The following is a 27522-nucleotide window of genomic DNA, read 5'->3' as shown; positions in this document are numbered from 1 at the left end:
AGTTATGCACACTTTGGTCCCAGAAAATGCTTTCATAAATTACGAGAAAATTGCTACTTCAGTAATATGGAAAAACGTATTCGATCTGTTCTGGCCAAATGCAAATTATGTCAAAAGGCTAAGCCGCCAACAGTTTCTCACAGAGCACCGTTGTTTCCTATCATTCCAACGAAATTAAAGGAGATGGCTGCAGTCGATTTGTTTGGTCCAGTGGTTCGTTCTACTAATGGTTTTGCGTACATTTTCGTAGCAGTGGAACTGACATCAAAATATGTGTGTTTTACACCTTTACGCAAAGCAACAGCTCGTTCAGTATCTAACGCTTTCATCAAACATTTTCTTAAAGAAGTCGGTCACGTTGATAAGGTTATATCAGATAATGGATCACAGTTTCGTTCTAAAATTTGGCTTCGTACTCTACAGCGTCGTAAAATCAAACCAATTTTCATTTCACTTTTTCACCCTCAATCTAATGCTTCAGAGAGATGGATGAAGGAAATCAATAAATTGTGCCGTCTTTATTGTCATCAGAATCACAGAACTTGGGATCAGTATCTTCATATTTTTCAAAACATTCTGAATGAACTTCCTAATGACTCAACTTCTTTACCGCCTCTATTGATATTAAAAAATAAAGTACCAACAAATCGCATTTCTGAAATCGTTCCTTTTCCGCCTTCACGGAAACTACGGCATTCTGAAGTTGTGAACATGGCTCTACGAAATATTGCGTCTGCGGCTGCTAGAAGAGAGAAATCAGCTAAGCGTCCTGGTCGTTCAAAAATCTTGTCAGTTGGTCAAAAAGTGTTAATTAAGTCTCATCGTTTGTCGCACAAAGGAAAAGGCTTGTGTCGCAAATTTTTTCTGCTTTATAACGGTCCATATAGAATTCGCAAAATTATTCATGATAACACTGTTGAAGTAGAAACTCTTAAATCTCGACGCTCTAAGGGAGTACATCATATATCAAACGTTAAAATTTTTGTGGAATGACATACTTTGGAGAACTAACAGCTACATGTAAACACGCAGAGAGTACAAGGATACCGCGCTGTGTTTTGGCGGCGGCACATACTCAAAGCAACAGTGAAGTCTGCGCGCCGCACAAGGCAGTCGTTGACCGCGAACAATAGCTTCCTACGTCACGCGCCTACAGCTGATCGAGCGCTCAGTGCGAATGCACTGACAGCCGTAAACAAACACACAGTCTAATTTCTCCGATTAAATTCAGTATAAAGCTATAAGGACTTGTTGAATTGTGTTATTAACATTCAGTATTTTGCAGGATACGGTTGTATAAAGTATTTGAGAACTTCAGGTAAATTCTGTGTGTCTCCGACGTTAAGACGACCTGCTATCGAGAAATTTTCAGGAAGAATGTAATTTCGAAGAAGAAACTAATTAACTAAAAAAAAAAAAAAAAAAAAAAAGGTAACTATTAATTGAGTTCATTTTTCAGGTAACAAATTTCCACTTAGGTACGTACTTTAGACGTAATTTGCTGCTCGCGATTACGTGATTCATACTTTGTGCTAATTTCATGTTCTATGAATTTACTTGTGAAGCGACGTGCTTGTGTACATTTACTGATTTTGACAATTATTGATTAATGAACAGGATTGTTATTTGTATATATTATGCATCGCTTGGCTGCTATGCTTTTTCACTGATGTCATTTTTTTTTAATTATGTGCATGCTGTGCTTATTTATTTAAATTATAATTGTCACCTGATTAATTGTGCTGATGTGGTTAGGTATGTAAGCTATACTTTGTGATTTATCTGCTTGCGCCTTCATGTTTACTTATTAAGATGACATATGAACATTTATTTGCTTATGCTGATATGATGCTAATAATTGTAACCTGATTTATTGTGCTGATGTGTTTAGGTACGTAAGTTATACTTTGTGATTTATCTGCTTGCGCCTCCATGTTTACTTGCTAAGATGACATATGAACATTTATTTGCTTATGCTGATATGATGATAATGACATGTTTACTGCTTTGCGTATGGATTGCATATTTATACATATCTGTTGTTGCCATAACTGCTCTTTAATTTGGTGTATAGAAATGCTGATATACTGTGTATAAACATAGAGTTTAGGTCACACTACTGTGTTAATTATAGATTGCTCGCTTGGCAGAGCCTCGTTGTAGGAATTGTGCTGCATCCACTTGTTGACATTCTGTTCTCTACTGGTATATTTAATCGCTATTGCAAGTTTTGCTTACGCTCAGTGCCTTATAGTTTTAAGATAAGAAAATTAACTGCTATAATTCGACGAACGACATTAGTACAAGAAAGTCATAGAAGTCACATGAGCTGGAGGTTTTATGGAAGCTGTATAAATTTATGCTAATAGGAAGGAAGCTAACGACATGACAGACCAAAACTAGGTTTAGACCATTGGCAGTTATTACAGTGCATTTTTCGTGAGCAATTGAAATAGGAAGTGACACTTGACACAAGAAATACTCCACATGTTTGCTTCTGTCTGCCATAATTCTTGAAGTGGTGTACACACTGTGAAACATTATGATCATTCACACTTCGTAATCGTACTTAATTACTGAGAGTTATTCGAACTAAGTCTGTTAGAGGTCATGTATGCATTTCTTTGTTTATAATTTATAATGAGTAGAAAATTTGGGTCAGATGGATTACACAGAGGTTGTGTGTTGACAATGTGTCTTCGGATTGTATGGGATGCTGAATTGAAGTTGCATTAGGATTTTATCTGTACTTGTTCGAGGAGACTGACTAGAGGAAAGAGTTGTTATGGAAGTGAAATGATATTGGTGCTGAGGTTTATATTTATCGACGTATTATTATAGGTATTGAGAGTATATGAAGTTGATGATTATTGGAGTTTTTGTGGACAAGAGGTAAGGTAAATGATATTGATGATAAGAGTTATATGTATCGACGTATTGAACAAGTATTAGTGACGTATTGAGATTATGTGATGCTGATGATTATTGGAGTTTTGGTGTATAAGAGGTAAAGGAAGTGAGGAGCATATTCTTTTTTGTTGGTCTTATGGAACAAGGAGGATGAAGATAGCAGACTAGAACACTAAAATAGAAGGAAGATAGTCTATACACACACTTTGTTAAATAACTAAGCAGTATATACTTTTTTTTTGAAGAGAGGAAGTAATTTGCATATCTTGGCTCACTGACAGTTGTTCAACAACAGTACATTTTGATCTGGCTTGGCAAACATTGGTCTTGACATGATGACTATGACGTTGACTAACTATTATTGACTGTTATACATTGCTGCCAGTACTACTTGATACAGATGATGAACATTAAATTTTGACAGAATTGCATTTACACAATTAACACTATTCAGTTACACAGTAGTACTTAATGTGGATGAGAGATGAGTGAGTGTGTTCTGCGTGTTTTCCTTTACTAATCCTACCCACCTATCTCCTAAATATTATTTTATTTGTTGGTAGTGGCTTGCACTGACACCCATAAATATTATAGGTTTACTGGTATTTGTGTATTGTAATAGTTAATAGGATAATTATCTGATATCATTTGTGTGTTTGTTATGATTTGTATCTTACTGTAAAAGCATTTGTATGTGCATTCAAACTATTGTTCATGCCTGAACTGTCTGATTAGTGAAGATAAATATTCTGAACTGTTACCTGCACTTTTCAACATGATGTGTGACATTAGGACATGTTTAATTTCTGCTCATAAACTCTGATGAACAGTGTGATCAGTGCTAGTGAGTTTGATGGAACTGCTTCTGCTGAGAGATGTGACTTTTTGCTGTCTGCACCTGCTCAATATTGCTGGGTGCCACTGATGGACTGTTTTTACTGAAATGATGTCACTTGTTGGTGTCTGCACCTGCTCTCAACATTGCTGGGTGCAACTGATGGACTGCTTCTACTGAAATGGTGTCACTTGTTGGTGTCTGCACCTACTCAATATTGCTGGGTGCCACTGATGGACTGCTTCTACTGAAAAGATGTCCCCTGTTGCTGTGTGCACCTGATCAACATTGCTGATGCCACTAATGAACTGTTTTTACTGAAATGATGTCACTTGTTGGTGTCTGCACCTACTCAATATTGCTGGGTGCCACTGATGGACTGCTTCTACTGAAGAGATGTCCCCTGTTGCTGTGTGCACCTGATCAACATTGCTGATGCCACTGATGGACTGCTTCTACTGAAATGGTGTCACTTGTTGGTGTCTGCACCTGCTTAACATTGCTGGGTACCTCTGATGGATTGCCTCTACTGAACTACTGACTTGTTGCTGGGTGTACCTGCTAAACTTCACTGGGTGCACCTGATAGACTGCTTTTACTGAAAAGATGTTACCTGTTAGTATCTTTTTTTTTTTGTATAAACTAATCATTGAAAGCATTTTATGTGAACATTTGTATAAACTGATTTTTTGTATATTGTGTAAACTATTATGTAAAGTCACATGTATGAAAAGAAGTTGTATTGCTTACTGTATTTCATATATTAGGTTAGTAAAAGGTCAGTGCAAAGCCAAAAAAATTTTAACTAATTATGTGATATTTAGGTATTAATATTATCTTTTATTTTTGTCTGTATTTTTCTGGACGAATTTGGTGGTATTTTCACCACCAATGCTGGCAAAAATACCATCAAATTCTGGCCTGTGGAGGAGGGGCATATGAAAGGTGGCTACACTGTGCCACTGCGCCAGAGAGTGCGCCAAAGAGTACTATTAAGCCGCCTCCACAGTGCTTGTTATGAGATTGTAGAAGTCAGTGGTTGTCGAGAGTTCGTAGAAGTCAGTGCTTGTTATGAGATTGTAGAAGTCAGTGGTTGTCGAGAGTTCGTAGCAGTCAGTGCTAGTAGAGAGCTCGTAGAGGGCAGTATGTGTTAAGAGTTCGTACCGAGATGTGCTAGTGGGCACTGCTTGTCGTGAAGTCGGAGTGAGATGTGGTAGTAAAGAGTGTTGTTCCATGTTTTATGCAGTTATTTGATGGGAGAGATAGCAGATGTTATTGTAATGAGTGCATTTCGTCAATATATATGAAGGTAAAATCTACAATGTTCTTTTATTAATTGTGTGTTTGAAATAATGCGTCACTACAGGTTCAGTCAACAAAGCATCTGGCTTGTGTTCTTGTATTAGAGTGAATTCTGGTTTTCTTGCGTAATTATAGTTTTCTAATTTTCTTTTGTCACGTCAGCATAGTTGGTATTTAAAAATTCTTATCTTGTTGGAAAAGAACCGTGCCAGATGTGGACGTTGAGTCACACTCCCACATACAGAACAGTTACTCTTGTGCTTATTGGTGTTGTAGGTTTTATAGTTGCTGGGGACTTAATTAATTAACTGTGTTTACGAAAATTTTCTTACATTGTTTGTTGCGGTCAGATAGCGTAATAATACTAGTCAGGGCCAACCGATTACGAGACACAGCGTAATCGGACTAACAGCTACTAAAAATCAAAATCATTTTCAATCATATAAATTTAATTAAGCCCCCATGCAACATATAAATGCAATATTATGCAATATACGTTCAGTCTGCTATTCCGGGTCCACAAACTAATCCTTCCTCTTCCTCATAGAGGGCGTTCTCCTCGATCTGGGCCATCCTGCGCTGCTGCAGAGTCGCTCGTGCTGCCGGTGACAAGCGGTTTTCCGCCGCTTGAATTCGGTGGTCGTCCGAATGCTTGGTGAACTGCATCGAATAGAGTCCCAGGGTGACGTCCATCGTTGTCATGGTCTTCAGAATTGCTGAATACCCTTCGTTGAAGCTGCTCACTGCCAGGAAAGTCGCAGTCACCACAGTCTTCGCACCAGAATGCAAATGCTTGGGGGCTAACTTCCAAACACACGCTTTCAATCTTTCATTTGAATTTTGTGTGTTTCCTCCCAAACACCGGTACAATAACTCGTCCGCCGAAAGAAAAACCTGGTGCGTGAAGAAGGCCGATTTCAGGCAGGTGCGGTTTTTTGTTCGACTGCGAATAACAAACATTTCCGTTCCGTATTCGGAAAAACCGTTTCAGGGGTGGATTCTAAACACTTTTATGGATCCAAAAATGCAATTTAAACAAATCGATTTTTTCAACCAAAAGGTAGTAAACCTACCCTTAATAACACCAACATGTTGACTGTAAGCACGAAAACGTGCATGGGTTGTACTATACAGGTGCCGGATATCAGTTCGTGGGATGGAGTTCCATGCCTGTAGCACTTGGTCGGTCAATACAGGGACGGTTAATGCCCGCCGGCCGCGGTAGCCGAGCGATTCTAGGCGCTTCAGTCTGGAACCGCTCGAGTGCTACGGTCGCAGGTTCGAATCCTGCCTCGGGCATGGATGTGTGTGATGTCCTTAGATTAGGTAGGTTTAAGTAGTTTTAAGTTGTAAGGGACTGATGACCTGAGATGTTAAGTCCCATAGCGCTCAGAGTCATTTGAACCATTTGAATGGTTAATGCTGGTTGTGAATGGCACTGGAGTTTTCGTCTGGCAACGCATGGAAGCCCTGTAGGACATGTTGGGTTACAACAGTCTATATGTGTGAGCGTTATCTTGTCGGAAAACGTCCCCTGGATTGCTGTTCATGAATGGCAGCACAGCAGTTCGAATGACCAGACTGGCGTACAAATTTGCACCCAGATTGCGTGAGATAACCACGCGAGTGCTCCTGCTGTAATATGAAATCGCACATCAGACCATAACTCCAAGTGTAGGTCCAGTGTGTCCAGCACGCAGACAGGTTGGTTGCGACCTTCAACTGGCCCCCTCCTACCCAACACACGGCCATCACTGCCGCCGAGACTGAACTAGCTGCCATCAGAAAACACAAAAGACCTCAACACTGCCATCCACTGAGCTCTCGCTTGACTTCACCATCGCAGGCGCTCCTGCCTGTGATGCACCGTCAAGGGTAACCGCAGCCATGGTCTCCGAGCTGATAGTCCATGCTGCTGCAAACGTCGTCGAACTGTTCGCGTAGATGGTTGTCTTGCAAATGTCCCCACCTGTTGACTCAGGGATAGAGACGTGGTTGCACGGTCCGTTACAGCCATGCGGATAAGATGCCTGTCATCTCGACTGCTAGTAATACGGCGCCGTTGGGATCCAGCACGGCGTTGGTTTGAGGTCAGTGCAATTCACGTACAGGACGTCTGACTTGCAGCTGTCCTAAAGAAACCGATTTGTTATAATTCGTTGTGTCACTGGGATGCCAACTGCTGCTCAGCTAGCTGCTGCAGATGCAGTACGATGCGACAGAGCTGTACTCTGAAGAAGATGTTCTCCCCTCTAGGTAGTACCACGCGGCCGTCCGGAGCCCTACTTTATTGCGACCGTCCGTTCTCGTGACCACCGCTGCCAGCAATCATGTACTGTGGCTACGTTCCTGCCAAGTCTTTCTGCAATACTGCAGAATGAACATTCAGTTTTTAGTAGCCGTATTGTGGGACCTAGAACGAATTCAGTGAGGTTTTGATAATAGCGTCTATGTCGCGTTAAAGGTATCCTCAACACCAACTCAATGCATCCAGTCCCAACGATAAGTAACGCTCACGACTGTTACAGCGTGTATTTAAATTAAACCTGCTTTGCATTCTCACAGTGGCGATACTAGCGCCGCTCTTATGCCATTGGCGCGAAATTTGTATCTTTCAGATGTAGGAACACACATACCACCTTCCGTTTATTTCACAGAATTCCTTGGTGTAGCGAATTATTTTTCCGTCAGTGTAGTTTCTTAGGTAGAGTATTTTTGATGTCATTCCAGGGTTATTTAGTTTTATTTTCTCATCGATCTGTCAGACACGGTTGCCTGTTGTGTTATTACAGTCTCTGTACTTTAACCATAAAGTGAATTTGAATCATAAGTCTTTTGATCTTCTATGCGAAAGAGTGAGTGCGAGTGAGAGACAGGATAGCAGGACGGTTGAAATTACATTTTGTTATACCTTTTGGTGCGTACTTTTCACAAGAAAACATCTTTCGTCTCCAAATACTTCAATAAGCGCGTAAAGTGTCCTATACTCGTTGGATACGCAGAGAAAAATCTGTGTCGGCAGGCAGTTTAAGAAAGAGGTTAATTTCTGGCAAAAAAAACGACTCAGAAAGTTCCAAGAATTGAAAAACAAGAGGCAAATGACTAATGACCGTTGTTGTGAACTCCGACCATCTTGATACCCTTGAACAGTTCACCTTCTACAATCATGCTCATAAATTAAGGATAATGCTGATAGATGGTGAAACAAGGCTCTGTTGGGCGGTTTTTCGGATTTAAATGGTATGACCATGCGGTGCATCTGACCTGCGGTCGTCGCACGGTGGCGCTGGCAGCAGTCCACATACGCAGAGCTGTGTTGGTGCATGTCAGAGTACGGTGCTGCGAGTAAGTGTGCAGACGTTTTCAGATGTGCTAATGGTGACTGTGTGTTGAAAATGGTTCAAACACATATTGATGACGCTATGAGGGGTAGAATACTAGGGCGACTGGAGGCTGGTCAAACACAGCAGGTCGTAGCACGGGCCCTCCATGTGCCACAAAGTGTGATGTCAAGATTATGGCAACGATTCCAGAGGACAGGAAACGTGTCCAGGCGCTACAGTACGGGACGTCCACAGTGTACAACACCTCAAAAAGACCGATATCTCACCATCAGTGGCCGCAGACGGCCACGAAGTACTGCAGGTAGCCTTGCTCGGGACCTTACCGCAGCCAATGGAACACACAGTCTACAGACGACTGACCAGACATGGTTTATTTGCCCGGAGACCTGCAAGGTGCATTCCACTGACCCCTGGTCACAGGAGAGCCTGTGACGCTTGGTGTCAAGAACACAGTACATGGTCATTGCAACAGTGGTCCCAAGTTATGTTCACGGACGAGTCCAGGCACAGTCTAAACAGTGATTCTCGCTGGGTTTTCATCTGGCGTGAATCAGGAACCAGACACCAACCCCTTAATGTCCTTGAAAGGGAGCTGTATGGACGTCGTGGTTTGATGGTGTGGGGTGGGATTATGATTGGTGCACGTACACCCCTGCATGTCTTTGACAGAGGAACTGTAACAGGTCAGGTGTATCGGGATGTCATTTTGCACCAGTATGTCCGCATTTTCTGGGGTGGTTGTGGGTCCCACCTTCCTCCTGATGGATGATAATGCACGGCCCCACCGAGCTGCCATCGTGAATATATGAAGAGTGTATAGGTGAAGGATTGGTAGGATGTGATATATGACCACAACAGCAAACCAGGATTTGAAATTACAGAGAAAATAATAGGACTGTTAGAGTCAAGTTTGCATCAGGGAGGAGAATGTGGTGATCTGATAAAGGATTCATGTAGTGGAGGGTAAACGGATGCGGAGAGCAAGGTGGAGTGTGTGTTTTTGACTGAGAGATACAATGTTGGTGGAGTGGATACTGAGGCTACACTGGCGTAGCAGAGAATGAGATAGATGAAGGCTTTGTTGACGTGAATGATGGTGGATACATGCAGTCTGCAAGTTCAGCCGGTTACTTAATTCTAGTGTGGGCTTTCTGTTGGGTAGTTTATGTGGGGTTTTCGTTTTAGGTTACGGTCGGAATTTAGTACGAGGTATTTCATTAATACGAAAAGGCGGTCCTAAATGAAGCCGCGGGTAAACACTTGGACCGCTACGGTCGCAGTTTCGAATCCTGCCTCGGGTATGTATGTGTGTGATGTCCTTAGGTTAGTTAGGTTCAATTAGTTCTGAGTTCTAGGCGACTGATGACCTCAGAAGTTAAGTCGCATAGTGCTCAGAGCCATTTGAACCATTTGAGCCAACCTGCATTACACACTTACATCTGTTCACGTGACCTGCAATCTGAATAGAAAATCAAGCCCTTTGCTAGTAACACGACCACTAACGTCACAGGTGTGTCACTTTGGTAATCATAGCACTCCGCACGCTTCTCGACAAATGCGATGAGAAACGGTGACCTCTGGCGTACGCAGCTTAAGCAGATGTCGTCGGCATTACAGCTGAGGCTGCGCGCATGCGCGCCGTAAAATGTGTCCTGTGTCTGCCTGCAAAGACGGTGGCCTTGTTTTGCCCCGTGAAGAACGACCTAAACCTCCGTCGGCATTGTGGGCGTCATACGTCTTGGCGGCCTGTAATGGCACCAATTGATCAAAACGTCTGCCAGCTTTTAAGGTCCTTACAATGTGCACCACCGTCGCACATCTTTTATTCACTCACCCAAGCAGGTCGTGACAAATCACCGTATCTCCACGACGGCGTCAGCTGATACCAGAAGTTTCATAAGAGTGTCGTTACTCTAGCCTATGCTCTACTAGTCTTACGCAGCAATTGTCCAAGATAACTGATTTGGACGAATAATACCGAAGATCAAAAAGGAAAACAACGTTATTATAAAGTTATTGGGAAATTTGGAGAGCCAAATAGCCAAAAATTTTAGTATGTTTGTCACACAAATGACACTGTTGTGTTTGTTCTAGCATATACAGTAGTGTATACTGCCCATTAAAATTGCTACCCACGAAGATGACGTGCTACAGACGCGAAATTTAACCAACACGAAGAAGATGCTGTGATAGTCAAATGATTAGCTTTTCAGAGCATTCACACAAGGTTGGCGCCGCTGGCGACACGTACAACGTGCTGACATGAGGACAGTTTCCAACCGATTTCTCATACACAAACAGCAGTTGACCGGCGTAGCCTGGTGAAACGTTGTTGTGATGCCTCATGTAAGGAGGAGAAATGCGTACCGTCACGTTTCCGACTTTGATAAAGGTCGGATTGTAGCCTATCGCGATTGCGGTTTGTCGTATCGCGACATTGCTGCTCGCGTTGGTAGAGATCCAGTGACTGTTAGCAGAATATGGAATCGGTGGGTTCAGGAGGGTAATACGGAACGCCGTCCTGGATCCCAACGGCCTCGTATCACTAGCAGTAGAGATGACAGGCATCTTATCCGCATGGCTGTAACGGATCGTGCAGCCACGTCTCGATCCCTGAGTCAGCAGATGGGGACGTTTGCAAGACAACAACCATCTGCACGAACAGTTCGACGACGTTTGCAGCAGCATGGACTATCAGCTCGGAGACCATGGCTGCAGTTACCCTTGACGCTGCATCACAGACAGGAGCGCCTGCGATGGTGTACTCAACGACGAACCTGGGTGCACGAATGGCAAAACGTCATTTCTTCGGATGAATCCAGGTTGTGTTTACAGCATCATGATGTTCGCATCCGTGTTTGGCGACATCGCAGTGAACGCACATTGGAAGCGTGTATTCGTCATCGCCATACTGGTGTATCACCCGGCGTGATGGTATGGGGTGCCATTGGTTAAACGTCTGGGTCACCTCTTGTTCGCATTGACGGCACTTTGAACAGTGGACGTTACATTTCAGATGTGTTACGACCCGTGGCTCTACCCTTCATTCGTTCCCTGTGAAACCCTACATTTCAGCAGGATGATGCACGACCACATGTTGCAGGTCCTGTACAGGCCTTTCTGGATACGGAAAATGTTCGACTGCTGCCCTGGCCAGCACAGTCTCCAGATCTCTCACCAATTGAAAAAGTCTGGTCAATGGTGGCCGAGCAACTGGCTCGTCACAATACGCCAGTCACTACTGTTGATGAACTGCGGTATCGTGTTGAAGCTACATGGGCAGCTGTTCGTGTACGCGCCATTCAAGCTCTGTTTGGCTCAATGCCCAGGCGTATAAAGGTAGTTATTACGGTCGGAGGTGGTTGTTCTGGGTACTGATTTCTCAGGATCTATGCACCCAAATTGGGTGAAAATGTAATCACATGTCAGTTCTAATATACTATATTTGTCCAATGAATACCCATTTGTCATCTGCATTTCTTCTTGGTGTAGCAATTTTAATGGCCAGTAGTGTAATATTAAGTGCGGGGCGTAAACTTCAGGTTGTGTTTCCTTACGCGAAAAGGTACAAAGACGTTCATGTCAACATACGTTCGGAAATGTGCGGTGAGTCGAAAAATGAAACACTTAGTCCTGGTACACTGCATTGCATTACACGTTACGTGCATATATACGAGGGCGTACTGAAAAGTAAAGTTTCCTAATTTTGTATGCGAAAACTCTTAAAGCTTTTAAATAAACAAATTTTATTAACATTATATACCTCTATTCTTCAAGTCTACATATTATTTCTCAATTTAGTCATGGCGACGAACACATTTCTCCCAAGGAGAGGCCAGTTTGTTGATACCGTCACTGTACAATGTCTGACTTCGTTGATGGAGCCACAACCATATCTCTGCTTGCATCCCTTCATCACTTCAAAGTAAGACCTCGAAGTTGTTTTTTAAGTTTTGGAAAAACATATCGAAATCGGACTGTATGGGGGATGATCGATGACAGTGAACCCAAGGCGTCGGGTTGTTGCACATGCCGCGGTGCCAGTGATGATCCGGCATTCTCATGCTGAAGAACGGTGTGCTCCATGCGTGGACGAACTCTTCGAATTCGAAACTCGATTACCTCAGGCTGTTTCTCAAGCACCGACAGAGTTACATTACATGCCGCCATGTCACACGCTGCAATTAGGAGCTCTCTAGAGGCTGTAAGTAGGCTGTTTAGGTTTTTATGTTGGTAACGCCACGTAGCGCTCTGTATGAAAATCACTGACTGTGCTGTGTGCAGTCTGGTTGGTTGCCATTATTGGAATATTCGCTATGGTTGTGTTGGGTAGTTGGATGTGAACAGCGCGTAGTGTTGGGTTGTTGGAGGTGAGCCAGCAGCAGTGGTGGATGTGGGGAGAGAGATGCCAGAGTTTTGAGCTGACGATCTGGACGTGTGTCCGTCAGAAAAAGGAATTTTGTTTAATTTGATGTCACAATATTATATATATATATATATATATATATATATATATATATATATATATATATATATATGACTTTTCAACGCTATTAAGATAAATACATTGTTTGTTCACTATCAAAATGCAGAACTGTGATTGTTGTAACTGTTGTACGGGCAGCGTGGGGCCTTGCATTGTCATGTTGTAAAAGGACACCTGCTGACAGCAATACACGTCGCTTTGATTTGATTGCAGGCCGCAGATGATTTTTTAGGATATCTGTGTATAATGCACTGGTGACAGTGGTCCCTCTAGGCATGTAATACTCCAAAATGACGCCCTTTTCGTCTCAAAAGAGTGTCAGCATAACCTTCCGTGCTGATGGTTCTGTTCGAAACTTCTTTGGTTTTGGCGATGAGGAATGGCGCCATTCCTTGCTCGCTCTCTTCGTTTCCGGTTGGTGGAAGTGACCCAGGTTTCGTCCCCAGTAACGATTCTTGCAAGGAAGCCATCACCTTCTCATTCAAAGCACCGAAGAAGTTCCTCGCAAGCATCAACACGTCGTTCTCTCATTTGAGGAGTTAGCTGCCGTGGCACCCATCTTGCAGACACTTTGTGAAACTGGAGCACATCATGCACAATGTGCTGCGCTGACCCATGACTAATCTCTAAACATGCTGCAGTGTCATTCAGTGTCACTCGGCGGTTTTCCTTCACTATGGCTTCAACTGCTGCAATGTTCTGTGGAGTCACAACTCGTTGTGCCTGACCTGGACGAGGAGCATCTTCCACTGAAGTCACACCATTTGCGAACTTCCTACTCCATTCGTAGACTTGCTGCTGTGACAAGCATGCATCACCGCACTGAACCTTCATTCGTCGATGAATTTCAATAGGTCTCACACCTTCAGTACGCAAAAACCGAATAACAGAACGCTGTTCTTCCCTGGTGCAAGCCGCAAGTGGAGCGACCATCTTTATACTGATACTGCGACGGTATGTGTGCACTGCACTATCCTGCCACCTACAGGCCATTCTGCACTCTGTTTGTAGCACGCTTACCAACTTACAGGATAACGGTGCGAAATTTCGATTTGTTAGAAGCCAACCTCGGGGAAGATCAGTTTGGATTCCGTAGAAACACTGGAACACGTGAGGCAATACTGACCTTACGACTTATCTTAGAAGAAAGATTAAGGAAAGGCAAACCTACGTTTCTAGCATTTGTAGACTTAGAGAAAGCTTTTGACAATGTTGACTGGAATACTCTCTTTCAAATTCTGAAGGTGGCTGAGGTAAAATACAGGGAGCGAAAGGCTATTTACAATTTGTACAGAAACTAGATGGCAGTTATAAGAGTCGAGGGACCTGAAAGGGAAGCAGTGGTTGGGAAGGGAGTAAGACAGGGTTGTAGCCTCACCCCGATGTTGTTCAATCTGTATATTGAGCAAGCAGTAAAGGAAACAAAAGAAAAATTCGGGGTAGGTATTAAAATTCATGGAGAAGAAATAAAAACTTTGAGGTTCGCCGATGACATTGTAATTCTGTCAGAGACAGCAAAGGACTTGGAAGAGCAGTTGAATGGAATGGACAGTGTCTTGAAAGGAGGATATAAGATGAACATCAACAAAAGCAAAACAAGGATAATGGAATGTAGTCTAATTAAGTCGGGTGATGCTGAGGGAATTAGATTAGGAAATGAGGCACTTAAAGTAGTAAAGGAGTTTAGCTATTTGGGGAGCAAAATAACTGATGATGGTCGAAGTAGAGAGGATATAAAATGTACGCTGGCAATGGCAAGGAAAGCGTTTCTGAAGAAGAGAAATTTGTTAACATCCAGTATTGATTTAAGTGTCAGGAAGTCATTTCTGAAAGTATTCGTATGGAGTGTAGCCATGTATGGAAGTGAAACATGGACGATAAATAGTTTGGGCAAGAAGAGAATAGAAGCTTTCGAAATGTGGTGCTACAGAAGAATGCTGAAGATTAGATGGGTAGATCACATAACTAATGAGGAAGTATTGAATAAGATTGGGGAGAAGAGAAGTTTGTGGCACAACTTGACCAGAAGAAGGGATCGGTTGGTAGGACATATTCTGAGGCATCAAGGGATCACCAATTTAGTATTGGAGGGCAGCGTGGAGGGTAAAAATCGTAGAGGGAGACCAAGAGATGAATACACTAAGCAGATTCAGAAGGATGTAGGTTGCAGTAGGTACTGGGAGATGAAGAAGCTTGCACAGGGTAGAGTAGCATGGAGAGCTGCATCAAACCAGTCTCAGGACTGAAGACCATAACAACAACATTACAAATTTAAGGTTTTTTATTTGAGTCACCCTCGTAGTTGTTCATAAGATGTGTGAACACCGTGGACGGCAGTTCATCCTCTACAACGTGTTTCCATGCTGGCCACAAGGTTCGTAAAGAGTTCTTGTGGTAGGGGGTTGTATCTACATCTACATCTATACTCCGCGAGCCACCTTACGGTGTGTGGCGGAGGGTACTTATTGTACCACTATCTGATCCCCCCTTCCCTGTTCCATTCACGAATTGTGCGTGGGAAGAACGACTGCTTGTAAGTCTCCGTATTTGCTCTAATTTCTCGGATCTTTTCGTTGTGATCATTACGCGAGATATATGTGGGCGGTAGTAATATGTTGCCCATCTCTTCCCGGAATGTGCTCTCTCGTAATTTCGATAATAAACCTCTCCGTATTGCGTAACGCCTTTCTTGAAGTGTCCGCCACTGGAGCTTGTTCAGCATCTCCGTAACGCTCTCGCGCTGACTAAATGTCCCCATGACGAATCGCGCTGCTTTTCGCTGGATCATGTCTATCTCTTCTATTAATCCAACCTGGTAAGGGTCCCATACTGATGAGCAATACTCAAGAATCGGACGAACAAGCGTTTTGTAAGCTACTTCTTTCGTCGATGAGTCACATTTTCTTAGAATTCTTCCTATGAATCTCAACCTGGCGCCTGCTTTTCCCACTATTTGTTTTATGTGATCATTCCACTTCAGATCGCTCCGGATAGTAACTCCTAAGTATTTTACGGTCGTTACCGCTTCCAATGATTTACCACCTATGGCATAATCGTACTGGAATGGATTTCTGCCCCTATGTATGCGCATTATATTACATTTATCTACGTTTAGGGAAAGCTGCCAGCTGTCGCACCATGCATTAATCCTCTGCAGGTCCTCCTGGAGTACGTACGAGTCTTCTGATGTTGCTACTTTCTTGTAGACAACCGTGTCATCTGCAAATAGCCTCACGGAGCTACCGATGTTGTCAACTAAGTCATTTATGTATATTGTAAACAATAAAGGTCCTATCACGCTTCCCTGCGGTACTCCCGAAATTACCTCTACATCTGCAGATTTTGAACCGTTAAGAATGACATGTTGTGTTCTTTCTTCTAGGAAATCCTGAATCCAATCACAAACCTGGTCCGATATTCCGTAAGCTCGTATTTTTTTCACTAAACGTAAGTGCGGAACCGTATCAAATGCCTTCCTGAAGTCCAGGAATACGGCATCAATCTGCTCGCCAGTGTCTACGGCACTGTGAATTTCTTGGGCAAATAGGGCGAGCTGAGTTTCACATGATCTCTGTTTGCGGAATCCATGTTGGTTATGATGAAGGAGATTTGTATTATCTAAGAACGTCATAATACGAGAACACAAAACATGTTCCATTATTCTACAACAGATTGACGTAAGCGAAATAGGCCTATAATTATTCGCATCTGATTTATGACCCTTCTTGAAAATGGGAACGACCTGCGCTTTCTTCCAGTCGCTAGGTACTTTACGTTCTTCCAGCGATCTACGATAAATTGCTGATAGAAAGGAGGCAAGTTCTTTAGCATAATCACTGTAGAATCTTAAGGGTATCTCGTCTGGTCCGGATGCTTTTCCGCTACTAAGTGATAGCAGTTGTTTTTCAATTCCGATATCGTTTATTTCAATATTTTCCATTTTGGCGTCCGTGCGACGGCAGAAGTCAGGGACCGTGTTACGATTTTCCGCAGTGAAACAGTTTCGGAACACTGAATTCAGTATTTCTGCCTTTCTTCGGTCGTCCTCTGTTTCGGTGCCATCGTGGTCAACGAGTGACTGAATAGGGGATTTAGATCCGCTTACCGATTTTACATATGACCAAAACTTTTTAGGGTTCTTGTTTAGATTGTTTGCCAATGTTTTAAGTTCGAATTCGTTGAATGCTTCTCTCATTGCTCTCTTTACGCTCTTTTTCGCTTCGTTCAGCTTTTCCTTATCAGCTATGATTCGACTACTCTTAAACCTATGATGAAGCTTTCTTTGTTTCCGTAGTACCTTTCGTACATGATTGTTATACCACGGTGGATCTTTCCCCTCGCTTTGGACCTTAGTCGGTACGAACTTATCTAAGGCGTACTGGACGATGTTTCTGAATTTTTTCCATTTTTGTTCCACATCCTCTTCCTCAGAAATGAACGTTTGGGGTGGTCACTCAGTTATTCTGCGATTTGTGCCTCTACCAGCGCGGTTCACGACTGCTGGATGGTCGTTGGTGCATGTCGACGTGCTGCAATGCATCTCCCTAAAGCATCCGACACACCTCGATGGGATTCAAGTCGGGGGTAAGGGGCGGCCAGTCCATTCTCCAAGTATCCTGTCGTTCCAAGAACTCCTCCATCTGCGCTGCTCGATGTCATCAATAAAAATGAGATCAGGGCCAGCTGCACCACTGAAAAGGCGCACATGAGGAAAGAGCACAGTGCCACAATGACTTCAACAGTTGCGTGTATCATCTTCAAAGGTTTGGAAGTCAGTACGCCCATGTAACATGGTGCCTCCCCACACCGTAACACCTGGACCTCCAAAACTACCATGTTCGACAAAGTTCCTGTAGAATATGTGTTCCCAACTCTCGCCATATGGGTTTATCTGCCATATGAATTGAATAGGTCCCGGCGCAGCCGTATGGAACAACTACGAGGTGTGGCTAGAAAAAAACCGGACTAGTACTGGTGAAACAATAAAACGAATGCAATAGGGCTGAAAGTCGCGTGGCCTGTCACGTGACTCTCGCTCCGCCTACTGCTCGAGTTTCATCCGCCTCCTGCGCTCAGTCTGCCCGTGGCGTCTGTTTTAAGTAGTTGACGTTTTGTCTGTGCGTCGGAAAATGTTGAGTGTACAGAAAGAACAGCGTGTTAACATCAAATTTTGTTTCAAACTAGGAAAATCTGCAAGTGAAACGTTTGTAATGTTACAACAAGTGTACGGCGATGATTGTTTATCGCGAACACAAGTGTTTGAGTGGTTTAAACGATTTAAAGATGGCCGCGAAGACACCAGGATGACACTCGCACTGGCAGACCATTGTCAGCAAAAACTGATGCAAACATTGAAAAAATCGGTAAACTTGTTCGACAAGATCGCCGTTTAACAATCAGAGCAGTGTCTGAGTTAACAGGAGTTGACAAGGAAAGTGTTAGGCAGATTCTTCATGAAAGTTTCAACATGAACAAAGTGTGTTCAAAAATGGTTCCAAAGTGTCTCACAATTGAACAGAAGGAACGCCAAAGAATGATTTGTTCTGACATCCTGGAAAACATTGAAAGTGATCCCACCTTCTTACAAAATGTTATTACTTGCGATGAATCGTGGTTTTTTACTTACGATCCCGAAACTAAACGCCAATCGATGCATTGGAAAACTCCTGGTTCTCCACGACAAAAAAAAGCACGAATGTCAAAATCGAAATTCAAGGCAATGATGACTGGTTTTTTTTGACATCAAAGGGATTGTGCACATTGATTGGGTACCAGAGGGACAAACAGTGAATCAGCATTACTACATTAGCGTCCTGGCTACCCTACGTGAGCGAGTACGGAGAAAACGGAACGATTTGTGGAGAAAAAAGTCATGGATCCTTCACCAAGACAATGCCCCAGCTCACAGTGCGTTATCAGTGAAGACGTTTTTGGCAAAACACAACATTCCCATCTTAGATCATCCACCCTACTCACCTGATTTGGCCCCCTGTGACTTTTTTCTTTTCCCTAAAGTCAAGTCAGCTTTGAAAGGAACTAGATTTGAGACTGTTGAAGCAGTAAAAGAAAAAGCGACGGAAGTAATGTATGGACTTACCGAAACTGATCTGCAGCATTGCTATGAACAGTGGAAAATTCGTATGGAGAGGTGTAGAGACCGAGGAGGAGAGTACATTGAAGGAGATAACATGAAATCGTAAATAATTGTAAATAAATGTTTTTTCCAGCATCAGTCCGGTTTTTTTCTAGCCGCATCTCGTATACATGAGAGGCAATAAGCAGGTGAAAATAACAGATCATTTTCTGAGTATTAATTTGTTATGTATCACAAAATATTTGATGCACTTTTATCTGGTTTCCTCCGCCATTCTGATTGCACAGTGCGAAGAACGCCGAAAAAGCGCAACACATATACAGTACGTGCAGTGATCATGGAAGAAGATAAAAAGATTGAACGTCTGTTGACGATGAGATCATTCAAGATGGAACATTAGGTTGGACTAGGAAAGCATGGAGAAAGAAATCGGACGCGCTGTGAACATTTATGATGGAAGCACTGTTGGTGGTTCTCTGCCATCTCCATGTTTACACTACAGGATGGCCCCCAATCCCATACTGTGATATGTCATTTGCTAATATGAGATGCTTATAAGGCACGAACGTTTTTAGGCACAGACAAGATCAAACGTTTGTACTGAATCATGTCAATGGTGCCCTTCTTTGGCAGAGCAAGCTTAAATCATAATTAATGTGAACTGTCTAGGCTATAAATTAACTTTTTATACGGGGGATTCACAGTCAAGTAGAACTTTATAAAAGACATCATATTTACGCAGGAAGTGCAAAATGGCTAAGCAGGGATGACTAGAGGACAAATGTAAGGATGTAGAGGCTTATGTCACTAGGGGTAAGATAGATACTGCCTACAGGAAAATTAAAGAGACCTTTGGAGAAAAGAGAGCCACTTGTATGAATATCAAGAGCTCAGATGGAAACCCAGTTCTAAGCAAAGAAGGGAAAGCAGAAACGTGGAAGGAGTATATAGAGGGTCTATACAAGGGCGATGAACTTGAGGACAATATTATGGAAATGGAAGAGGATGTAGATGAAGATGAAATGGGAGATATGATACTGCGTGAAGAGTTTGACAGAGCACTGAAAGACCTGAGTCGAAACAAGGCCCGGGAGTAGGCAACATTCCATTAGAACTACTGACGGCCTTGGGAGAGCCAATCCTGACGAAACTCTACCATCTGGTGAGCAAGATGTATGAGACAGGCGAAATAACCTCAGACTTCAAGAAGAATATAATAATTCCAATCCCAAAGAAAGCAGGTGTTGACAGATGTGAAAATTACCGAACTATCAGTTTAATAAGTCACAGCTGCAAAATACTAACGCGAATTCTTTACAAACGAATGGAAAAACTGGTAGAAGCCGACCTCGGCGAAGATCAGTTTGGATTCCGCAGAAATGTAGGAACACGTGAGGCAATACTGACCCTACGACTTAGCTTAGAAAATAGATTAAGGAAGGGCAAACCTACGTTTCTAGCATTTGAAGACTTAGAGAAAGCTTTTGACAATGTTGACTGGAAAACTCTCTTTCAAATTCTAAAGGTGGTAGGGGTAAAATACAGGGAGCGAAAGGCTATTCACAATTTGTACAGAAACCAGATGGCAGTTATAAGAGGCGAGGGACATTAAAGGGAAGCAGTGGTTGGGAAGGGAGTGAGACAGGGTTGTAGCTTCTCCCCGATGCTATTCAATCTGTATATTGGCAAACAGTAAAGGAAACAAAAGAAAAATTCGGAGTAGGTATTAAAGTCCATGGAGAAGAAATAAAAACTTTGAGGTTCGCCGATGACATTGTAATTCTGTCAGAGACAGCAAAGGACTTGGAAGAGCAGTTGAACGGAATGGACAGTGTCTTGAAAGGAGGATATAAGATGAACATCAACAAAAGCAAAACGAGGGTAATGGAATGTAAATTAAGTCGGGTGATGCTGAGGGTTTTAGATTAGGAAATGAGACACTTAAAGTAGTAAAGGAGTTTTGCTCTTTGGGGAGCAAAATAACTGATGATGGTCGAAGTAGAGAAAATATAAGATGTAGACTGTCAATGGCAAGGAAAGCGTTTCTGAAGAAGAGAAATTTGTTAACATCGAGTATAGATATAAGTGTCAGGAAGTCGTTTCTGAAAGTATTTGTATGGAGTGTAGTCATGTATGGAAGTGAAACATGGACGATAAGTAGTTTGGACAAGAAGAGAATAGAAGCTTTCGAAATGTGGTGCTATAGAAGAGTGCTGAAGATTAGATGGGTAGATCACATAAGTAATGAGGAGGTATTGAATAGAATTGGGAAGAAGAGGAGTTTGTGGTACAATTTGACTAGAAGAAGGGACGGTTGGTAGGACATGTTCTGAGGCATCAAGGGATCACAAATTCAGCTTTGGAGAGCAGCGTGGAGCGTAAAAATCGTAGAGGGAGACCAAGAGATGAATACACTAAGCAGAATCAGAAGGATGTAGGTTGCAGTAGGTACTGGGAGATGAAGAAGCTTGCACACGATAGAGTAGCATGGAGAGCTGAATCAAACCAGTGTCAGGACTGAAGACAACAACAACATTTACGCCACTGACTGTAACACTTTCTTTATTTCACGATTGCAATTTCGGCATTAGGCCATTATCAAGTGCAGATTTTTGTGGCTTTAAGCCATGTCAACTTAAAATTAGCTGACACATTTATATGTCGTTGTCATTACTATTAAATACATTCGTGACGCTGTTACATATTGCGAGCACACATATCCATCTGTCATAAAACAACATTGTCTGTAGACACTCATGTTCGTTAGCCCATCACTAGTCACTTATCAATGACTAGTGACCCAGCATAGTCGGCCGGTGTGGTCGTGCGGTTCTAGACGCTTCAGTCTAGAACCGCGTGACCGTTACGGTCGCAGGTTCGAATCCTGCCTCTGGCATGGATGTTTGTGATGTCCTTAGGTTAGTTAGTTTTAAGTAGTTCTAAGTTCTAGGGGACTGATGACCTCAGAAGTTAAGTCCCATAATGCTCAGAGCCATTTGAACCATTTTTTTGACCCAGCGTAGAAGCCTTCACCGAATACGTAGCACATAACTTTAAACACATTATATGTGTCATTATCTGTGTGAGACTGCGGCCAGTACGGGCTTTTCATTTGTGGTGTGTCTCTCTCTGTAATCATACAGCGCGAGTAAAAAATCAAATGGCTCTGAGCACTATGGGACTTAACTTATGAGGCCATCAGTCCCCTAGGACTTAGAACTACTTAAACCTAACTAACCTAAGGACATCACACACATCCATGACCGAGGCAGGATTCGAACCTGCGACCGTAGCGGTCGCGCGGTTCCAGACTGTAGCGCCTAGAACCGCTCGTCCACTCCGGCCAGCAGCGTGAGTAAGCCAGTGCAGTAAGACGTAAGACTGAAACCAATGTTTACACATTGAAGAAACGGGAAGGTCTAAAAAGCCAAGTGTGGAGTACGTTTCTGTTGCTAGTGCGTCTACTGGGTACGTATCGTGCAAAAAGTGCTCCACATTATTGTGTTTCCAGCCGGGAACCACACATTTAAAGAAATACTGTTGCAAGAAACCTCACAAAGGTATACCTCCTTCAGGGATATCGGCAGTAATAAAAAATAGTTGCAATGTGTGCTAGTGATATGAGACGTTTTAATGCTGTTTGCGGTGAAGATTTCAGAGAACTAGGCCAAGAATTAATACATCTACGTGCACATTACGGAGAAGTTAACGTGGCAGATGTCATGTCACATCCCTCTAGTATAAGCAGACATGTCGAAGAACAAGCTGATGCAATACGAAACAGCATAATGCCTTTTGTTATTGCGGAAGTTATTAATAAAACATGTGCTGCGAAAGTTGATAGGTGAACTGATTCGTATAATCAGGTGCACTATTTGACGCTTACAACACATTATATTAACACAGATTGGTCTCTTGCGAACAATGTTTTATTTACAACAAAATTCCCGGACGTTAAGAAGACGGGAGTAAATGTTATGAAAGAAATTGAAGAGATGATGGGTGATTTGGACATTTCGCCGGACATGCTGCACATTTTTGTTTTTGTCTCCGACCAGGGTGCCAATGTAATAAAGGCTTTTGAAAGTCACGAAAGGATTCCTTGTGCTGCTCATTGAATAAACACAGCACTTAGTCATACTTTCGATGAAGATAACTTCTTGTCAAATCATGCCTCGAACATCGCATCAACAATAAATACTGCAAAATGCATTGTAAGGTACATTAAGAAAAGTGGCCCTTCCTCGTCTTTGAAATCATCGTCGAAACAAGAAGTCTGCACACGCTGGAACAGCTTGTACACTATGCTGGAATCCTTTCACTCTCAGTATAACGAAGTTGCTGCTTTGCTGACGGAAAAGGACTCCGCTTACAGATTGCAAGGATACGATAATGAGCTTGCAGGAAAAATTGCGTATTTTGTGAGACCATTTAAAGAGGCCACAGATGAATTAGAAGGCGAAAAAGAACCGACAATCCAGTTAGTTCTCCTTTGGTTTCACAAACTGCAAAAAATTTGCAGTGTCATTGACACTGACTGTCAGGTGAGTAATCAGTGCAATTAACAGCACTGTTTCGTTATGATACGCGATAGATTTATAATTAACTAGCGTAATTGATGTGTACTAACAGACATGTATTTTTTAACAGGAGGTACAAAGGATTAAAAATCGAGCCTTGACTTTCGTTTGTGGGAAGATTGTGATCACTTGCTACGTTTCTTTGGCCGTCTTTTCGTGATCTTAATATGCTTGAAATAAATGAAAAGCAGGAAATTCTTAGTAATGTGCGACAAATGTGTGGTACTTGCGCACGTACAACATGCAATCATTAACATAATCGTTTTTGCGTAGTTAGTGGATAGTGTATTATAGAGAAACGGGAATGTTATAATTCGTATAATATTTCATTAACGTAAAACACCTCGTTTTTACGGCAACGTTTCGATGATTTCCACATGCGTTCTGTATTACTTGTCTCTTTTGTTTATTATCATAGATCCTTCAAGTACTGTCATCACCACCCAGAAAGACAGATTGTTTCAAGGAATGGAGGAACAACAGATCATCCGTAGCAGATGAAGTATATCTGTACATTTTAATGCACCCCGGAGATGATGGTGATATCTTAAAGTCGGCCGGCCGTTGTGACCGAGCGTTTCTAGGCGCTACAGTCTGGAACCGCGTTACCGCCACGGTCGCTGGTTCGAATCCTGCGTTGGGCATGGATGTGTGGGATGTCCCTAGGTTAGTTAGGTTTAAGTAGTTCTAAGTTCTAGGGGACTGATGACCTCAGATGTTAAGTCCCATAGTGCTCAGAGCCATTCGAACCATGTGGTGTAACAGACATGAAACAGATCTGCCAGGCCTGGCTGCAGTTGCAAGGCGTATTTTATGTATCCCAGCAACAAGCGCACCTTGTGAAAAATGCTTTAGTAAGGCCGGCATGTTACCAACAAATCGCCGCAGCCAATTAACTCTGGAATGCGTTAGTGATTTACTGCTGATCAATAATAAGTATAATTTTGTTTCTGTTGCAAACAAGTGAAAAGTATGACAAGTTACGTCTGTAAATGTTTAATATTCTTTGTATGCTTTCTTTATGAAGATGGTTGTCTTCTAGATTACAGGGACAGCACTTATTTAATGTTTCCTATTAATGAAAGGAAAAACATATCTTCTGTTTGGAAATGAGAATCGTCTTCTATCCGCGATTGTACTGAAATATCATTTTACTTTCCAAGTGATTTATGAATTTAGCTGTGTCACGTACCCGTTCTTGTAAACGTTACTTTTGTATTAAAAGAGAGAGAGACAGAGATAAATCCATTGTGTGTATGTGTGTGTGTGTGTGTGTGTGTGTGTGTGAGAGAGAGAGAGAGAGAGAGAGAGAGAGAGAGAGAGAGAGGCGTTGGATTAGTACAGAACAGTGCAGCGAGGTGAGGTGAGAAGTCAGCGGTGACCGGTCATGCTCGGTTATCCGCGTGCACTGAATCCGGACAACAGACATGTGGCGAGTACGTGACCGAGCCGAGTCGTGTGGGGCCGGACACGAGCGGCTCGGTCCCCCCGTCAGCAGGCGAGCCGAACACTGGGGGTTGCAGCTCTCTAGTTGCCACCTCCTTTGCCGGCTACCTCTTGATTACAGGTGACAACCGCAGACGGCGGGTCACTTCACGAACGCTGTTAACGTGTAACGCGGGGCAGTGTTGGAAGCAGCCGCTGCGAGTTATCACGGAAATAGGAGATGCTCTGTTGACAGCTGACTTCAAGTGACTAATGACTGAACTGTGGCAGACGACGGTTTTTGTAGCACTGCATTTCAAATCATGTCCTAACCTAACCACAACATCGTAATGTGCAATGTATCCGAGAAAACGGCGATCAACAATCTGCGCAGAACTAAAATCACAATCGCTTTGTTCAGGGCTAACCTCTACGAGCAAGCTCAAGACAGAAAAAATCATAATACACTTGTTTGCGTAGCAATCCTCCGCAGCAAAATTCTCAGGCTTATTGGTAAAAACAAACCATAATTTCTAGTTGTCACTGATCACTCAAAACTATCCTCACACTGGCTACATGAAATGCCGCGTTACCAACCGATGGACAGTCCTGGTCGGCACCTGCAGCTGAAACTAATAAAGAACAGTAGGAAGAAAAATGAGAGTAAATAAAAAAGTCAATACGATGCTGGAAACGAAGCGGCAAAGTATTAGAATAAAAAAGTTATATCTAAACCAATTAACTGAATAAAAATGGTAATCAAAGTATTTGATTAATTTAGAAAAATGTATTTATGATTCTGGTGTCACATCGCAACGGTTAATTTACAGCTTTCAAAAATACGACTTCACGGAATGTCGTGAGAAGCTTATCTAACGTAAACCGATTTATGTCATTGCATTATCTGTGTAAATGGCGCTGAATCGCGTCTGTGTCGAAGGATCCAGTAGCGTTTGGTTAGTGCTCTGTATGAAACGAGTATTTAGCCTCGTTGCATATGTGTGCGTTGTTTTCTGTGTGGTTTCATGTTTTGTGATGAAATTCGAAATAAAAGGCCAACCCAGGTTTCGGGATCCAAACACAAGAAAGTAAGCGAGACAATGAATTGGAAGTGACGTAATTGCTGTGGCAGTCTGTCAACGGCGAACGGTTCGGCCGTGACATTGAGCGTTCTGATTGGAGAAAGCCAGGTACAACGCGTGAAGTAATAACTACCAAGTAATTTTAATCGGACTATAAGAAATAAATTTTTCTCTCTACTCTTGGGGCCCCTTACATAGTCACGGTGAGGTGTTCGCGGCCCGCGATACTACGAAGTCAGTACACCTCTGCTACACAATATAACACGACCAGCAGCTCCTCCCACGAGGCTATTCGCCCGCTATATGGGGGTTTTCGAAAGACCTCGGTTTTGAAATTGTCCTTCGTGTAGCAGCGTCTCTCTCTCTCTCTCTCTCTCTCTCTCTCTCTCTCTGTCTCTCTCTCGCTCTCTCTCTCTCTCTCTCTCTCTCTCTCCAAACAGCGTTGACAGTTATCGGTGATCCCGAGAGCCTTTCCCTCTTTCCCCACGCAAAAATGGTGCTTAGTTGCTTCCACGATAAGGCCGATATTACACATGATATTTCTTTGACAAATAAATATGGCCAAATATTAGTCAAATTTTTTGGCAAAGATCTTTGACGTGGTACTAAAAACCGGTATTAAACTGTCATCATATTTTTTCTTCAAAATTGAAGATGGCGGACAACAGCAACTTGTTATTATGCGCTGCAGTTGCCTGTACGACTATTGCATTGCGTGTGCATTTGGAAGTGAAGCGGCGGAAAAAAAGGAAACATAACTTGGGCGAAGCCGTGCGTTTAATGTCGAGATGAAAAAACCTTTCATCAAAATATGTTACGAGAGCTGCAAGTGGAGTACGTCAAGTGTTAAACAAAATTATTTACAAGTGTATGAGAGTGAATTTCACTATTTGCTCAGTAAAGTGGCTTCTAATGTTAAAATATAGAATACTTACTTGACAAATGCGATTTCTTGATACAGGAGAAAGGTAGGGGAGAGTGGTGAGACTTGATCCCTTTTTTACATTTTATTTTTTAAAGCGGTAGGTATAAACATCAGAAAAGAACTAAAATGTGTAATAAATAGTCGGTTTTTAACTCTTTCTGTCGTTATTTTTAATTCAATTCTTTGCCATTTACTATCATCATAAAAAATTAAAAACTAAAGCCATACAATATGGATCAAGTCTTACCATATGTGGAACACTTGATCCCTTTTACGGGGAGACTTGATCTGCCACTTTATAGTGGTAAATAAAACAATTTATTCATTATTCAAACCAAATTTTATGTTGTCTATAAGATTTATAAGAGGAACTGAGGTTTACTAACAAAAGAAATTCACATAATAACTTTAGAAAACAATTTCATTCATGATCCCTAGAGGCATTGCTTGAAGCGCAATCTGTAGCCTACAAAACATGTTATAAGGTCATAAAAAAGTCACTAAGTTATCAAATATATATTTTAAAAGGTTGAAAATAC

The sequence above is a fragment of the Schistocerca serialis genome, chromosome 5 (genome assembly GCF_023864345.2).
Source record: "Schistocerca serialis cubense isolate TAMUIC-IGC-003099 chromosome 5, iqSchSeri2.2, whole genome shotgun sequence".
In the NCBI taxonomy this organism is placed as follows: Eukaryota; Metazoa; Arthropoda; class Insecta; order Orthoptera; family Acrididae; genus Schistocerca; species Schistocerca serialis.
The sequence above is the reverse complement of the archived record's forward strand: the minus strand, read 5'-3'. Positions refer to the sequence as shown.